The sequence below is a fragment of the Triplophysa dalaica genome, chromosome 19, assembly GCF_015846415.1.
Source record: "Triplophysa dalaica isolate WHDGS20190420 chromosome 19, ASM1584641v1, whole genome shotgun sequence".
NCBI classification, from domain to species: domain Eukaryota; kingdom Metazoa; phylum Chordata; class Actinopteri; order Cypriniformes; family Nemacheilidae; genus Triplophysa; species Triplophysa dalaica.
The window spans coordinates 11,214,288-11,233,325 of NC_079560.1; the positions used below are offsets into that span (position 1 = coordinate 11,214,288).

The following is a 19,038-nucleotide window of genomic DNA, read 5'->3' on the forward strand; positions in this document are numbered from 1 at the left end:
TAATTTTCATTTATTCTATTTAGGGAAAATAAAAACTCTTCTACTTATAGAGGATGAATGTGTTTTTTCTCCCCATATTTCCATTTTAAAAAATTTGATGGATCTCAAGATAGATTATACCTATGTGGGTCCTGTAATGAAAAAGTTTGGGAATTGCTGAACTATAACTTTAAAACTTCTAAAAACAACTTGAGAGACAGCCAACAATCAAAGATATATGTCATGCTGCATGCCTTCCAGCTGTTTTATGTTTATCTGGCATTAATAATTAAAGATGTGCAAAACTACTTATTTATTCAAAATTGACCAGTTGGGGGTTTGCCTGAACAACTTGTCGCCTAGTTATGAGTTGACCTGATCCTGTGTTTCTAGGGGAGCTGACATGAGATGGCATCCAAAAAACACTAAACGGAGCAAAAGGGAATAGAATGCAGGGTTCTCTAGATGTGGTTTTAAAAATGTAGTTATTTTTAACTTGACACCCCATTCTAAAGCACAATGCTCATGGCAGGACGCTCAGAAAAACACAGCAAAGACATCCATCAGCACATGTGTGTCTGTGGCAGCTCTAAGAGAAAATCGCAATGTTTCAAAAAGAATTTAACCATGCAAATTGTCTAACAGCTAAAGCACAGCACGCCGTCAGCACGCTAATTAAAGCGCTGTCACTAACTATTTAAAAAATGTAGAAATGATCTACAAAAACAAATCGACTAATCACAAGGATGCATTCATATTAATAGTTAAAGAATAGTATAGCTTCTTATGGAGTTATAGGTCTAATTCAGCGCAATATTAATGGAAGTCAACGAGAGATGGTGCTTTGATAAATAAACATCAACCTATCTGCAAAATGCTTAAACAATTAAGAAACACAAATAACCTGTCAGATCACTGTACACACCAAATTCAACAATGCTCATTGTGACATTTCCCTTACAGCAGATCCTCATGCAGAGATGGCAAAGGACAACACAGAAGGACGAAGAACAAAGAACCAGACTCGAACGGACCAGCCAGTCAACCGTTCTCTACAAAAAAGAGGGGGATGGGGGACCACCTTTGAAAATCACCTGTCCGTCACGAAAGCCACCAGCCTCCCCCCTCCCGTCTTGATATCTCCAAGCCCCAAGACAACCCGCCAGCGATACTCCTTATCAGCTGGTGAGATGAGATTTAGGGCTAACACTCACGGGAGGCTATCGATAATGGTACTCCCCCTTCTGACTTTCTCTCATTTTCTTGAGGTGGGACCCGCTCGCCTCGCCTGGCCAAATTCAAACCGCCACCATGACAGCGACTGCTAAAATGATTTAAAAGCAATCTTGCACTGTGACATCTACCTTGTTCAAGCTACAGATGAATACGATGAGCCGTGGAAAAACCAGACGCGGGCCTTGCCGTTGCATATCCTACTTTGAAAATCCCCTTCTTCTCCTACCGCTACCCCGATGGCAAGCTAGGTCAAGCTCCGGGTGATGGGTACTGATGTTGTTTTGACATCCATGCTGCTGCATAGCTGAATGAATAATCGATGGGGCTTGAATACAAAAGACATTTGATTTTTTCCCCCCTTTTTTTACTCCAGCGGCATTTTTTTAAATTGCTCATGAAACTTTCATGGTTTACAGGTACAAAGCAGGAAACAGCACAGAGCGCACGGCATGTTCAAAGCAGCGCTTTCCATTACCGACCCATATCGCCGTGATTATGTACTGGTCTTCATACACAGAGAAAAGTCTGCTTCATCCTTCTTTTACTTTTTTATAGCTTAGCAAATGGTTGCATAAATTGTCTAACGTAACCTATTACGCTGACGGACAGCACCTATTATGTGATATTGATCGCTCGAGCCTTTCAAGAATGCCATTCTCGTCAATTTGATAAACCAACGAAGTGAAGTTTGTCTAGAACAAGTCTCAGTCATAAACTTTATGGACATAAGTCAGGCCTGAATATTGCCTGTGTTTATCAAGACTGCTTGAAGGATTCACCTCAGCAGTGACCCACGCAAGGGACTCATAAGCAATTAGTGGTGTTAATCATATACTAATAATAAACAGTGAATTTAATTAAATCAATGATGAATTGCCACCCAAAGTATGTGCTGCTGGATGTTTTCACACCACGGCCAGGAAAGATTTATCTGACACAGCTCACAATCAAGCTGTCCCCAGTTGTTCATTGCCAATCGCCCTGCCACAGAACAGTTGGTGACGGAGCTAATAGAGGGTTGCAGAACATGGCAACAGGAAAAAAGAAAACAGATGTTCAAGAAGCAGATGTGAAGGAATAAAAAGATGTGATGAGTTCATTCTATAAAGAATCTAACATTCGTCACGGTTCTTCAACATACGGAGGGCACCCCTAAACCAGAGAACGTCACGTTGACGTAAAATTAATGCAATATTTGAAAACGACTTGCATAGACCTATTTTTTATCAAACTTAATCACCGTGTTTAATAGAGACGGGGCATTTTATACACTCTTACAGGCCCCGACCGTCATTTTCATTAATCATAAAAACAATCCACGGAATTTAATCTGTATGTTTACACGAAGCCCCTCATCCTTTGTGAACTTGCTTCAAGGGTCAGATAGACACCCTCCAAATTTTCTTCAACTCAAATTTCAACAACCAGATGAAATAGCCCCTTATGCGAACAAAAGGCTGTTTTATTCCCGCGGCTTTTCCATTTCTCTCTCGTGCATCTAGGAGCCGCACATGGCTCGACTCGAATGGGGCCAAATCAATACACACAGCGGCCGTCAGTAACGCTTCGCTGGTGCGCAGGTGTTTAAAACCATCACGAATAGTAATATAACTAAAGCAATACTTCCGTGGGTGTCCACACACGCGATGCGATCTTCCCTTACGAGTCTACAGCATCCTTTCACGTCCCCTGTCCTGCACATCATCACCTGCGTTTCTGAAAACAAATATTTTGATGACAAAAGCATCCGCAGAGACGCACAGAAGTGCACTTACCTGCTTTTTCCTGCCTAAATATCTCAGCCTCGGCTTTATCCACACTTCTCAGTAGGAATTATACGTCTGTCTCGTGTAGCCTATAGTCCAGAGAAGGAATATGCGGCGCTAGCTCTCCCCTTCCCCCGGCGTATAGACGATGGCTCTGTGTGAGTGCGCGCGCGAGTCGCTGCACCTGCACGCCCGTATGATACGATACAGCAAATCTGCTGCGCGATCCCCTCTCTCCCGGTCCTCCCTCCCTTTTCCGATAGCGGTCTATGGGCGCGAAATGAGGGCGCGGTCAGTGGAACACCTCAGCGAGCATCCCACCCGAGCACATCGCCTTCCAGCCTCACGATGACTGCGGCACGGATGCCTCAATGTGACTTACTTTATAAAAATCTGGACCACCGGCTATGGTCAGCAACTGCATCTCATCCATCCCCCATACTGTCCTTTAATCCGTTTAGGGTAAACGGTGACCGAAATTTGAGGAGAACTGGTGGAGTTTTTAACCGACGTTCGTCTCAGCCAGCGCGAGCTTGCCGCCTTTTAATTGAGAATCGGCGTTAATGGCTGCTGTCATTAAGTGTTTTAAAGGATGAATGTGTCGCTGGGGAAAATAAATGTTTGCGGGGTCAAGTTTAACAATGAGCACTGATTGTTTACCATATCGTTTTACAAGAGAATCTAATTAGAAAAGGTAAATGCCTAATGAACTTCCCTTCAAAGGGGTTTTGAGCGCGGACGCGCGGGGATTCACGCTCTTGATAATATATTAGTTAACGCTGCGAGCTGTTTTACGATTTAAACATTTCCTTTGAATATTAAAGCGTTTGTGGATTTTCCTTTTTTTCCCTTTTGCTTAGTCCTAGAGTGCTACAATATAAGGCGTGCGTTTCAGCTATAAAAAGCATTAAACTTTGACAGATGACTTTACATTCACAAGCTTTGTGTAATGAGCCAAACACTCAAACAACAGCAAGTATGATTAATGGCACGTGTTGTCATTTGCCTATGTATTGCCCTCAGGCGATTGCTAATAATCATAAATACAAGAATTACACCTCTCACCTCTATTGTCTATGTAAGGACAAAATATACTGCGTTAACTTTCCCCAACAGTACAGGAGGCGTTTCACTAAGCATGCTTTGTTTGACACTGCAACATCATTTCTGGAAACGACTAAGATTTTGAACATTCCAACAAGTACCTTGAGATGGGAGGGGGGTTCTCTATCTTACGCCAACAGATGGAAAGCCAATGTCTCAATGTGCCTTGGCATTGGCCGCTGTGCACACAACACCTTACCCACTTAGGAAAAGCGTCTAGACTGGCGTCGTTCCTTCGCCAACTTCCCTCATCTGTGTTGAGCTTTGGGATCATTGAATGATTTGCAATTATTATCGTAGAAGGTTCTTTATCCTTGTATAATTTCCAATCTCGCATTCTTTACTTTCCTTCACGCTACTTTGGAGATGAAGTGCCATTATGGATAAGCGGCTCCATCAAAGGAACACATGCAAATGGTTGTGAATTTTGGTTATGGTTAAGCTCACTATGTGTGTGTGCATCTTTGTGTTTGAGTGTTTCAGTTTCAGCCACATTATGGAGACGAAATTGCACTCACTGTATTGAAAACCTGACATTTGCTACATTGTGAGGACGCACCACCTGTTCCTGCGATTCAAACGGACTAATAAACATACCGAGCCACAAATAAAGCATCCAAATAAACATGTTAAAATGGCAATAGCTTTCCAGAATGGTTGGGTTTAGGGCTAAGCTAGCGATGGAAAACGTTATTAGCTCACTGTAATATCAATAAAGTCAATGGAAAGTCCTTGTAATGACAGGAATATCAATTCGTGTGTGTTCGTTCCAAGGCTGGCAAAGCTTGTGTTTTCTGGAGTGTGCACGGCTCGCATGTTGTCACCGTGAAACGTCCAGGTTGTCACTGTAGCTTGTGTTAAATGATTGCAGGGAGTTAAAACCTGGAACATGTGGACATGGAGACCTTGAAGCCTCTTCAAGCCCAGAGAGCACAGCTGCATGGGAGACATATTAATGCAGAGTGACAAGGACACCGGACATAGACTATCTTTCTCACTCTCTCTGCCTCTCTTTCTCTCCATAATGCACGGGTTCAGGAATAGCCACACTAACAGAAGAACGGCATGATGGGGACCTTGGAATGTAATCATGTCATTACCGTGTGAGCGAAGTATGAAATGGTGAGAGAGGCCGTGAAGATTGACTGGCTGGCGATCGTGATTGCTTTGGGGGGGGGGACGGTCACGTAAGTGCCACCATAACAGGCTTTCACTCTCTTTATTTGTAACACGAGCGTTTTCTCTTTTACATGTCTTTCTCACACACGTGCACTTCCTCACTCCGAACGCATCTCCCAGACGCACGCAAACCACAACAGAGATTTTGAAAAGCAGCCAACTGTCTTTGTGCAGTCACTGCCGTCTCCCCGGGGCTGACTCTGAATTAATTCAACACAATTGGGAGATTAAAACACATAAGAGCTTGCATTTAACCACTTCTGTTCTCAGACTGGGGCAGGATGCCAGCGAACAGAATCTCGTGCCGGGTTTAGATTTGGGTCATCAGCTCGGTGTGGTCTTATCTAAATGTAGCGCGGTGATAGCGTGGCGGGGAGGCTCAGGGCCCTCCAACTCATAATTGGGTTGTTCATATCAGTTTATTAGCACCCGTGCAATTACGCCGCAATTTGCGCTTCTTGGTTTAACGCTGTAAATACGTATAAATAAACCACAGCCCATCTATCATCTGTATGTCAATTATTTAAGAATGCAGAAGTGCATTTTTCATTATGAGAATTTACAGAATCGGGTGTAATTAGATCATTTGTTTTTGTTTCCGCCGCCGGTATGCATCGAGCTTGGAGGTTGTCGTATGTGTAACAGGTGTCACAGGTCAGGGTATGAATGAATTTATGAGCTGAAATGCTCCCCCACGGTAAATCCGGTCAATACTACATGACTGCCATTCGGAACGACTCGACTTTACCCGAGGACCTGCCCTTGAACAGCCAAGGAAATGAGGTAAAGAGAGAAAGATCAATAACGAGGAGACAAAACATTTAAACAGAACGGATTGGATCTTCTTCCTCCACCTGTTCGAGAAAGACCCCGTACACCCTGCCACTCTTCCTCTGTACAATCTCCAGGGAACTGCTCGCAGAAATACAGCTCGACTCTGCGGCGCTCCTGATAAGGGCTCTACGCAGACCACACGCAAACACACTCACCGCCACGTGTGCACACAGGAACACTTAGCTTTGATGTGGTCGGCCTCACCTTTGCGGGACCCTCATTCAGCATCGTTTGGAGGCATAAGTTAGTGCGTCTATTATGATAACAAATCCCCCAAAACGCGACAGTATGGATTAATTTATCATCAGTGAAACACAGTGTTCAACATGTCCTTTTGCTTTTGTTTAGCTTCCTTCACACATCTTTTCTATTCTTGCTGAATTTTGTGGGTTTACAAAAGGCTCAACGCAGCGTGTATTCCGGCATTGTGTTTCTCCGTTACGTTCCAGACAGCCTCTCAGGTCAAGACTGCAGTTTTGTTATTGTAACAAAGATATTTCACTTCCTTACATTTGGGCCAAAAGTAATATTTTGTGCATTGGTGTTTGGTAAGGCTTTTCAGACTTGGCCTTAAACATGCAGTCCATTGTCTAGAAAATGCAGAGCTGAGTTTTTCTAAATCTCAGTTGGAAAAGCTTCTGGTTATGTTTGTTCGATTGTTGATTATATGTGACGCGGACTGTGCAAACCCAGCTAAAGTAAATTTTGTGTAATTTTCTGTTTTCTACATAAAGTCATCCTATTAACAGTAATGCAAAGATCAATCTGTGAATATATATCCTTGATATATATGTTGACTGAGTAATGTCAAAGAATGACATCATATAGGGAAAGTAATGGTTGAAATCCAAGTGTTATCTTGAAATTTGAATTTGAGACTTTAGCCATTTTTGGGTGAATTATCACTTTGACACATTTTGTGTTAAATAAATGAAAGGGTTAACACAAGTTGTGTTAAAAGTAACTAAATGTGTTGCCACAGAAATCACAGAGACGTGTTAAGCTAAGGATAACACATTTGTTATTAGAGCGTATAATGGTGTACATATTCTACTTTTTAACACATTGTCCTATTTCCTTGCTATTAGATAACATCAATAGCTTTGTTTGTGATATTCAACCCTTAACATTTTAGTTTTTCTGTTTTGAAATTGGATTAGGTCAAGAAAAACAACAAGTAGTATATAATCTGATCATAGCGATTGTTTTTCCTGTACAGCAACTAGATTACATGAAGAGTTCTGTCTGGGTGTCCTGTTTCTCAGAGGTTTTTACTCTGCCGTAGTAATCACCTGTGTCTCCAGTTATTCAGAAGTGCAAAGATTCAGCCGGTGCTCTACATGGAGATCCGGTCAAACCAATGTTGACCGGTTAAGAAAGTTAAGAGTTAAGAAAGAGAAAAATACTGAGAATGACTAAATCCAGAAAAAATATGTCTCTAAGACGCTTGAAGAAATCTACCTGCAAAGTTACAGCCCAGTGAATGGTTTTGGCAGTTGTGTAAAAATTCTGAGGGCAAGCTTTCAGAAAACGATTTTATATGTCAAATAACTTGCATTAAAGGTGCTATTTATTATATTTAGGAGGATCTATTGACAGAAATGCAATATAATAATATACATAAAAATGTCTTCAGAGGTGAATAAAGACCTTAGTATAGTGTTATGTTTTTATTATCTTAGAACAAGTTACTTCTATCTACATACAGCCCAGGTCCCCTTCCATGGATTTCACCGTGTTGTTTCTACAGTAGCCCTAAACGGACAAGCTGCTTTACAGAGCGTGTTTCATAAATACGTTATCTCCTTTGGCAAATAAATGAAAACGCGATGACATCTTTGTCATGTGAAAGCCATAGTACTTCAAAAGGGAGGGCTGATGGACTTGATGATGATCTCTGTGTGACGCATTCCAGCCTCTGTGTGCATACAAACATTTCACTGGATTATTACGAATAATGGCAAAAGAAATGTAAACTGAAATATCCTACTCAGGCACCACAGCCAAAGATATGAAGAACTGACTCAAAACCATTTTTTGTGAAAATACTAACATGCTTGACTACAACTGAGTAACACTATTTATTATGAAGCAAATCTTTGTTCCAGGCGTTATAATAATCCACCACAATGTCCTCTCTGTACTGTTTTGGGACTAAATGTATACTGGAGGTGAAAGCAAAAGAAACAGGATGTGGGTTTTGATGATTTTTCTCCATGACATGGACATGATGGAGCCAGAGTTGGACTCATCCATTATTCAGAGGGGAGGCGACTGCGAGTGGCCTGACCCATTTTGAAATCCATATACACTGTCACTTTCAATCACCACTATGGCCTGAGCATCCCTGGCAGATTTTCCTGGGTCAGAGATGCAGGGTGCATTCAGCTGGGTCTGTCCCCAAAGTGCTCCACAAAGCTGATCCCGGATCAGTCCTATTCAACAAACCCAACAGGGGTTTATTTAAGATCATGGGCTGTTGTAACAACTAGTCTATCTGATCTGGTCAATCCCAGTTGGACCACTTAAAAGTGACACAAGGTAATGGCTGTTCAAAGCAAGTGACTGCACAAGCCGAGAATCAATATGCAAAGGCAATCAGTAGGCCAAGAACTGAAAGAAAACACACTGATTGTAATGAATAGGTATTAAACTCTTCTGAATACCAAGCCATGTAATCTCGGGTGATTCATGCACAGGCTAAATAAGCCATTGCTGAATTCAATACACATGACCCGCCGTCCAAGTCAAAGGTCACACTCTGCGCATTTCCACTTAATTTCCCTCCACTGGATTGGATAATGACCCTAAAACACAAAACATCGAGCACAGCAGGTGATACTTACAAAATGTGACCACCGCGCCAAAAATTAACCACCTGCTTTGAAGGCATCAGGAGTGAAACTACATAAAAGAATGCTTGATTGTACCAGCCACACCTCTATAATGCAAAGTGAAATCAGCACAGCCAACACGGAATTTAAGTTTAAAAATCAGCCAATTAAAATTCCCTTACAAGATCAATAGTGCATTTATCAGGCTTTAATTCAAAGGGTCCGCAGCATACGCTAATGCCCCAAATCAAAACAAATGACACCTATACTTGATTATCAGGCTACTTCGATGGAAAGGTCTGCAGCATGCACTGACACCCCAAATGAAAAGATAAATGACACCAAGACTGTAATTTAAGGCTCGTTTTCTGCCTGTTAATAGTTTGATGGTCTACACATGGTCCACAATTAACATTGGCCAAGTGTCGCATCAAAGTGCACAACTTACATAACTTTAATTAAATTGATAGAAAAATCCTTGCTGATATAAGAGGCATGCACAATTCAAATGAAACTGTCTATTGAATCATTAAACTAAAAAGGAAAGAATCATGCGTAGATACATAAATCAGCTATCAACCACGGACATACAAATCTTTACAGTGATCAGCAATACTAAGCTTATAATAATTAAAACTAGCAGTAATTTGCAGGAAATGACAATATGACATCATTCAACTTTATCTCACATAAAGAGCATATTATGTGAAAGCAATTTTATGTTTATGCTTACAAAAAAGGAAGTTGTTACAGATTGCCGTAGATCTGCTCAATTATAAAAACATTTTTGGCCAATATTGACATCCCAATTATTAAATATGATCACTCATTGCCTTATTTAATTACATTTTAATAAATAACAATTTTTAACACTGAATTCAACTGAATAAGGAAAAAATGAATGTTAAAAAATAGATGAAATAAAATCTACAAGCATACAATAAATAAATAAATATAAATTTGATAAAGAATCTGTTTCAAAATACTGTGCTCAGATATAACTTACTTAAAACTCCTAAAAACATTCAAACATTTAGTAAACCACACAAGGTAACACTTTAGTTTAGGGACCAATTCTCACTATTAACAGGATGCTTTTTAGCATGACTATTATTAGCATGTTGGCTGTTTATTTGTACTTATAAAGCACATATTCTGCATGACCATATAGTAAATCACTTATCCTACCCAATACCAAAAACAACTATCATACTTACTATTAACTAGCACGAATTAGGAGTTTATTGAGGCAAAATTCGTAGTTAATGGTTTGTTAATAGCGAGAATTGGACCCTTAAGATAAAGTGTGACCCAATATAAAATATCTGACTAACATTGTAAAGAGGTGCACTGTTTATCTATTTTGTGAAACAGAATATGATACAGTAATCGTTTAGATTATTTTGTTTTCAATTGTTGGAAGCCAAATAAATTCCACGGCCCTATATTGCAGCTTTGATAGAATAAAGTTTTTTAAATCAGTTTCATGGCCACTAAGAATTGTTTTTCATGTTTTCTCCGCTGTAGAGATATCAAATTTCTACTGTACCACAGGTCATTGCTAGCCCTTTGTGCGGCAACCTGTTGGGTTGAGGACATATAGTCAACTCACATTAACCTTGTTAGGCTGGAACAACAAGAGGATCACCAAAGCAAACACACACGGACACACACCACTGAACGAAAATCCCATTTAAGCTTCTATTTTTTCTCTTGCAGTATTTCAGGGGTTCTCAATCCTATTCCAGGAGCTCTGCTTTCCTGCAGAGAAAAGTTACAACTTTAATAAAACACCTGAAGTTAATCACAGTCTTACAGTTCACCAGAAAATGACAGACAGGTGTGTTACAGCTTGGAAAGCAAACTCTTCAGGAAGGTACCTGTAGATCTCCATGAGCAGGATTGAGCTCTCCGGTCTCTTCTCAGACTCGCCCAAACACACGTTCATGAACACACAGTGTACTGCTTCTGGATTCTGCGTGTCTTTATTTTCTGAGTCAGTCTGAATACCCTCCTCCTTTGTTCTATACAAACGCTCGCTTACATCTGCATGCTCATTCACCATCCCTTGTGCACACAGAAATAGCCCGATCTCTTTCGAAGCGCCATTACAGTCATACAGTACAGTGAAGTGACTGACTTCATTATTCACCTTTGTCAACGCCCCCACATCTCTTTGTCTCTCATACACCGCATTGCCATCCCCTCCAACCTAACATTTCTCTCCTGTTAAGACACCCTCCCTTCAGACGAGACTATTAAACCTGCAGCGGAAACTGGAAATTCAGCTCACAGAGGCGGGGGGGGCAATAACAATGAATTCACTGTAACACTCTTTTCAAGTCACAAGAGCTGCAAAGTTATGCAGAGTCGACATCTTTGAGAGATGTGATGATAGCTCGCTTCAAAAGACAAGAAGTCATCAGGACAAAAGAGAGCTGTTGCACCCCAGAAACCCAATGTGCGCCCCGAAATAAATTTGACATCATAATGTATCCGTTATCATTCTGAAACCTGTGTGATTTTATTTATTCTTCAGAACAGAAGAGAGGAGATATTTTAATGAATATCCAGTTGGGTGGATATAATACAATTACAGCACGTTATGTCTCACTTAAATGCTTTTAGCGCCCTAATTCTCAGGAAGAAAGGATTGTCAGGGTGCTGATTGTTTTCCATAATCTAAAAACTCATGCAGTTTTACATTAAAATCATGACAGATGACATGACACCTCAGGTCTTGTGTCAACACCTTTACAAGATGAAGAAGCACAGACAAGTTCTCTGCACTTTTGAACGTACTGCAAAAAAACGCATAAACCGTCATGATTTCTTAAATACCCTTTCGTTTCTTCTTTATCAACACAGGTTTCCTATCAATAAAACAACCCCATACAACACAGTTCAGAAGCAAGTCTTACGCTTTGAAGCAACATGATGGAGAAAAACGACGACAGAATTTTCATTTCTGGATGAACTAATCCTTTAAAGATTCCAGCTGCCGTATGTATCACTCATGTACATTAGCGACAGATCGTAGAATGCTTGAGTGCAGTAAGGCTCCTTTTGTGAGTCTTATCGCCCTTCTATAATTACTGCTATTAATTACGCTTCCTATAAAGATTATTCAAAGACTGATCACTCCATCTCAGACGACTCCCAATGGCAGACAACAGCAGGCAGAATCGCATAGAGGTCAACCTCAAAGTTACTTTGCTGAATTTTATTCGAAAATTAGCAATGTTTAGCCGTACTCACTTTGAAGGGTCGATCACTTGACGTGAGTATTGTAGAGGGAGCATTGTCTTTGAAACACCCTTTAAAGACTGTATTGAGTCTGTATGTCACCATATGAAAACAAACAAACTGCTGATGTCCTTCGGAAACATGTCCGTATTTTATGTTTTAGATTTTTTGTCATGAATCATTATTGTTATCATTCTGACAAATGAAAAGTAATCGTTGAAAAAGCACAGTGTTATTCTTCCATTCACTAAAAATAACTGAATTTGGATATCCAAGTTATCACATGATCATGAATGACAAACTATCTTTTTCTTACATTTGAACATTCTTACTGACAACCTTGTGAAATGTTTTTATTAAATGGATTACAACGATGGCTTGGTTTTACAACAACTTATGAATAGCGTCCTTCAAGGGACAAAAAAGATTGGAATTCACCCACTATAACACACCTCGTCTCTTACCAGTCGCACCTGTAATGCTCTCATGACATTTCATCTCATGCTGTTTTGCATGGCGATGACAGAGATCCGACACAATAGACATTCCAGCCTTGTCCTCCAAAGTGCCCAAAAGAATGATGGTGAATGGCAGTAAATACACCTTCAAGCCCCGATGGATCCATCCATCTCACCTCTTATTGCACCCTCAGCTGTCAATCACAGAGGTCAACCCGGGGTGCAACCGCCGTCACGGTCGAGCGGCTCTCCTCTTATGCTAATTTAGCTTGTGATCTGCCGCATGACATTTAGCTGCGGTGTCTACAGCTGCGCTCCACGTGTATCGCATGGTATATCTTAAGCATGTTCATGTTTGGCTAATGAAACATGACATCTTAGTGTGTATGTTTAATGGCATGTATGTGTTTTTGTAAGTCTGTTTACTTGCACATACAAATCTAAAGTTGTCACAAGCGGTTGAATCTACGAAATGCGGCAGGCTGCCGGTTATAAATCCGCCGCTGATTGCACACCTGCACCGAAGCCGCCTTGCATCCCCAGTGCCTACTGGTGCCAACAATCAGTGTGCGCCCCTGTCTAATGATCATGACTTCCATGCTTCCCCCGTTTCTATCAGCTCACCGCGGTTGAGAACAAATTACAGCCATTAGCTCCACCCACGACACATCATACAGTCTGTGATTCCTGAGGGAGCAATTTTTCAAATCTTCTTCAAATCTTAGCCTCGGAAATCCATGTGCTCAGGTGTCGCGTTCACCCACTGGCAGGCATGCATGGATGCCTATGCCCCCCCCCCACACACACACAATCTCCAGAACCTTTTGAACTGCCCCTGGAAAAAGCATTTTAAAGGCATCACAGGCTGCTCCCAGCATGCAGACTGTTCCAAAAAGTACTTAACTTAATTACTCTGCCTCCCAAGATGCTAACTTATGGCCAAATTCTTAATGACATCACATGCACTGAATATTATATAAACCCATAATGCACTGCGCTGCGTAAAAATTTAAAGATTTATTTGTATTCACTGCAACAGAGCAAGATAAATGATTATAAATAACCACATATATTTTGAGGTAACATGCTTTACATTTGAATGTTTTTTGAGGACCACCCTGTAGCTCGCATACATTTTAATAAACCGTCAACACGGCACTATTTGTTAAATTTTTTTAAGTCAAAGGCAGAAAACATTTTAATTTAGATCACATCATTAACATAGCTACATTTGACAAAACTGTTTAAATCAATGCATAGAGTACAGAATGTTATCAGTCAAAAATAGTTCAATTTAAATCAGATTGAATCAAATTGGTGTCTGCTTTACATTTGAGTGCTTTTGGAACCTGCGCTCCAATACATGCTTCAATACGGAGCACAATTGGTCAAAATATCTATTAAAATCAGAACCCAATTGGTGTGTGCCGTATGCTTTACATTTTAATGCTCTTGCAGATCACACCCTTAGCTTGGATGAATCTTGAACAATAAAACTGTTGAAATCAAAAGCAAAGTAAGTCAACACAAAGCAATATTTTTCAAATTTGTTTTAATACAAAACTCAAAATGTGTGTTTTATTTGATAATGGCACCCTTAACTTTTGACAATAAACCGTTGAAATCAATTGCGAGTGGATTCTCTATAACAGAGCGTTATTTGTGTGGTCTGTGGAACTGCAGTCGATGCAGCTTAGAATGCAGCCGATTTTTTAGGCAGCAAAGCAGCTCACAATGTTTTGGAACAGAGCGCTGGCCGTGTTTACCCAATATATCCCTATCAGCTGAACCCTGGCCAGACATAGCTTTATTTAATTACTATCTCATTATTCTTCCCCAGCTGTACATACTCCGTCTATTCTCTGTCCTTCTACTCTACTCACCCTGGCTTGTGAAATCCACTCAATTGCCCCGGTTAATGGGGAGAACGCAATAAAGCCTTGAAGGTAGAGCTCCACTATAAGCCCTGACATTGAGCAGAAAACCTCAGAGCCTGCGACACAGTCCGAAACCACTTCAGCACAGCTTGGTTCTGTTTAGGGATGCAGGTTTACAGGGCGGGTTAACATGATCGCCAGCTACAACTCTGCCATATTGATAGACCCCCACCATGGCAGGGTGATGCAGCCCGAATGAGAGAACTGAAATCAGCCATGCATCCTCACGCACACCGCTGGCGTTCGACTCTGCCATAATAGTTTCTATTTGGAGATGGGAAGGATATAAACAAATGCATTAGCTTTGCCTCACCACAGGAACGACAGGGGAAAAGAAGTCAAAGCGAACAGCAGGAAGGAGAGCGACTGAGGAGGGGAGCGCATGGAGCGGGGGGAATGAAAATGTTGAGATGGAATGTAAAACTGCAAAGGGGTGTTAACAGATAAGGGACATGGTGAGAGAGTGTGAGTCGAAGAAGATGGTGCGAGTAGATCCAATCTCAAGCCCTGTCAATCAAAGCAGCTATGTTTACTTTCCTGTGCCTACACATTCCTACACTTCTCATAAGCATTACACATGCAGCGAAGAGTCTAGCGTCAGCTGTATTGATCATGTGCCAGGAACCGGCCGGCAGACTTTGCAGATTGAATATGTTGGATGGGTTCCATTGAGGAGCTTCATCTTCAAAGTGGAACCAAAGCTGTGGATCACAGGCGAAGTGTCATAGGTGATTACGGACTTTATTGATAATGTCTTTGTTCTTCTGGGGACGACTGTCTAATGAATGCAAGACTGTACTTTGTTAAAAAAGAAACTGTAGGGTTCTACTTCTCTGACTGTGAAGTTCAAAGAGGCTTGTGGGCCTGAAATCACTCAAATTATTTCTGTCGTTAAAATCGGTTAGATAATACAATAATTTGTTAGAATAAATAATCATTTATTCATCAAGTCCAAACCTATGATATCCCAACACATCATAGTAACCGCACTTAAAACAATTAATGCTTGCTTTTATTGTAGTAACGTGTGGTAAGCTTGGTTTTATTGGCAAATTGTATATTTAAATATGTATTTCCATACTTTTACTACAAATATCCGTGTTAAATTAAGGTTACTATACAGATCTCACAGGTACGTCTGTAAAATGTCTGGTGGAAAACATCTGCTGTGTGAAAATATCTGATAAAAGTCCGTTTTACATTTATTGTAAATTATAAACGTCTTACATACATCTAGATGTCTACACTATATGACATCTGACCGAAAATGTCTCAGAGACATACTGCAGATGAGCAAATAATAAAAAAATAAAGTCTTGGGGATGTAAAGGCAGACAAATGTCTCTCAGATGTACAGTATATGCGCTAGCATGTGAGACCATCTTAAATTTGTGGGAACTATAGTTCACAACAAATGAAAACAAAAAACCATTATGGTTACTATTCATGGGCCATTCCACCGAATGGGTTACATTTTTTGGATGTAACAAGTCGAAATTACAGGGTTTTTTACTATTTAAAATTTGTATTCGTCAATCTCAGAAAACTATGACATTTTGATATGTGCTTTTAAAATGGAAGATGGGTAGATAATTGTAACAGAACTGTCTTTAGCCTTAAAATTAATAACTTAAATAATTTAGGTAACAGGGGAGCATGGTGAGAATGACCCTCTCCAGTAATAGCTAAAATATCATAAACTATACAAAAAAGAAATTATTCATTTGGCCTTAAGAAGATCAAGATGATGAAACTTGTCGTTTTCAGAGAGAGGGTATGTTATGGTAACAGGAGGCGGTGAAAACACGACTATAAATGTTTAATAGTAGGCATACATCTAATATTTTATACATTTTTATTTGAGCATAGACGGAATATGGAATTGCACAAAAAATATTTTGGGGGGATTTAATCTTTATATTTCTTGGTACAGTATAATCCATTAATATTAACATATATTTTAAAACGTTTTTATACATATATTGGCTTGGGGACAAAAGTCACTGACAATTTATGCAAATATTTTCTGAAGGATTTTTCCCTTACAAAGGTAACTATGGTAACCATAAATCGATGCCATACTTCCTACACTGTTACTACCATATGTCATTGTCGGTATTACATTATGTCATTATTTAGGGCTACTCACCAACCATCATGTGGTTTCAACTAGATCTTCTCATAAAGGTTGTTGGTTTGTTTGAAAGAGGTTGACAGCTTTTTTTTAAGAGTGCAGGCAAACAGTGGCAGGTGATCCATTATAAATAAATCCATCGGATAAATAAATCCTTGGCATAAATAAATATTGGCGGGATCCCATTTCATTGTACAACTCATTCGGTTTATCCGATCCGTCTCCATTCAGTGCGTACAAGCTTAAAAGCACTTAAGTTTGCCACCATTCACCTGTGTATGCCGCGCCCCTCTGACTCGCGTTGTCGCGTTCATGGTGCATTCACACGGTACGCGGCAGTCGCGATTGTCCGTTTCGTTTTTAAGGGGAAACATACGGTAAGTGTCAAAACGCTGGTCAGCGGAGGCTGCAACTTCCACGGGCACGGCTGTTTACAGCAGGCGGTGAACTTTACCAATCAAGTTCATATTTTCGAGTTCAGTGGATTCGTTCGTAATGACGTGCATGCAGGTCATTTTCCTCACTTTTTATCAATTTAATCAATTTCGTATTTATTTTTGAATCACTTATTAAAAATACAAGAATACTTAAGCGTACTGTAACAAATTGGCTTGCATTTGATGCAAATTTGTTATTTTTATATTTTCGCATCTACAGGGAATTACAGGACATGTAGTTTGTTCCCTCAAGCTATTTAAAGTTTGGTTTTGGTTATAAAAACAGGATAAAGCAAGCAAAATCTGTCCCTTTCTAAACACATGCTCTGGTATGAACCTTACTATGGTATTTTACCATTCCTAAAAAGTCAATATAAAATATAAGATACCAGAATAAAACACCATTACTATGGTAATCGTTGGTTTAACGTTTTTGTAAGAGACACCAGATTGCACGCTATCTTAGTTTTATTAAGTCAGAGGCAGGTCTTAAAGTTCAAATGAGGATAGTACAAATTACAATTGGGCCAGTAATGATGACTTCTTCTCAATGTCAGTGAATTGAGTGGCCCAGAATGGAGCATGACATAAAGCTCGAACTATCTTTTCTGACAGGCAAGTCCTCATCACAGTAACGCTTACATTTTCATTCCCTCCTCTGACCTCAATCAAGGCCTTTCAGTTTTATCATAGAGCAATTTCCATTACAGATATAAACTCATTTGCGTTCATGAAGGTCAATGACGGAAGGAACACAGATGATGACTGTTATCTGAATATGACTGGGCTTACTGAAGAATTTCATGTCATTAGGAACATCCAGTGTGGGGTGACTAAGTAAATAAACAGCTAGACGTCAATCAGGCCAAGTGCTGTTGAGCAGCTAGAGTTCATTGTGAAAAACAGATTAATATTGAAGGACCTTAGTTGGAAAACGGCAACTAATTTGGTGCTAAATCCCTTTAAACTTAATGACATCCCTTATCTTTGGCATATTTATTCTCCCTTTAAAATCTGATCATATGAAAGCATCTAGTAAACAGGATGGTACCATCGGCTGTTGTGCAAAGGCAGCATTTTTCAGTGTTCAGACAGCTGTTGTGCAGTTCATTCTCACACTCTCACGTAACAAGTTAGGCTAAGTTATACTGCACTCCTGTAAATATACCCTTCCCGGAGCAACCACTAATGAATGTTAATTTCAGTCCCCTGGTGCTTATCCGATACTGCTGATAAAGTGAGAGAGTGCATTTCTCCATATGTGTGTGCGTGTGTTTGTGCAACGGAGGCCCGTGGGGCCACCAAAGCATCTTGTGAAGCATTGCTTTCATATTGAACATTAGTAAAATGGACCAGAACGCCCCGCTTTCTTCTCTCGTCTGTAATTAACGAGTTGATTATTAAAATGAATCCGTTGATGGTTCCCTTAAGCATATGATACCATATCTGGCAAGAGAGAGTGAGAAACTCCATCAGATGCGCTACATGCAGATGCTCTCGCAGGCTAATCGTAATGGAGACAATCCGTATCAGGTGCGACTATCGGTGGCACTCGGAGGGGATTTCATGAGACCCACACCATCCCTGACCTCTGCTGCGGTTTCCATTTCTCTACTCCCAAGTTCTCCAGAAATAGAAGATAATATTGATATTCAACCCTCATTGCATCATCTTGCTTTTCCACAAAGTGATAAGATGCATACAATCATTTCCTCGAATCTTCAAATTGAGTCTATATGACAGCTACACAGTAAATAATGAATTTCATTTGTTTTGCAAAAAGAAGGTAAAAAACATAAGCTGAAACCCGTTAATTGTACCATATTAGTGAAAAGTAAAAGTGATATTTAAGTATTATTAAAGCGACTGTTCACCCCAAAATAAACCTGCATTT

General features: G+C 40.2%; 1 protein-coding gene across 11 annotated transcripts in view; it reads right to left on the minus strand.

The window, feature by feature from the left end:
• The window catches only part of nrxn2a (neurexin 2a), a 286,021-nt gene extending 282,529 nt beyond the window's left edge, over positions 1–3,492 (minus strand). For 10 of the 11 annotated variants that reach the window (XM_056730657.1, XM_056730667.1, XM_056730663.1 and 7 more), the window contains exon 1: positions 2,991–3,202. The gene's annotated coding sequence lies outside the window, so the exon portion shown is untranslated. Of the gene's footprint in view, positions 1–2,990; positions 3,203–3,363 lie in introns of those variants that run through there. The other variant, XM_056730656.1, reaches the window with a different exon arrangement.
• Positions 3,493–19,038: the final 15,546 nt, after the last annotated feature.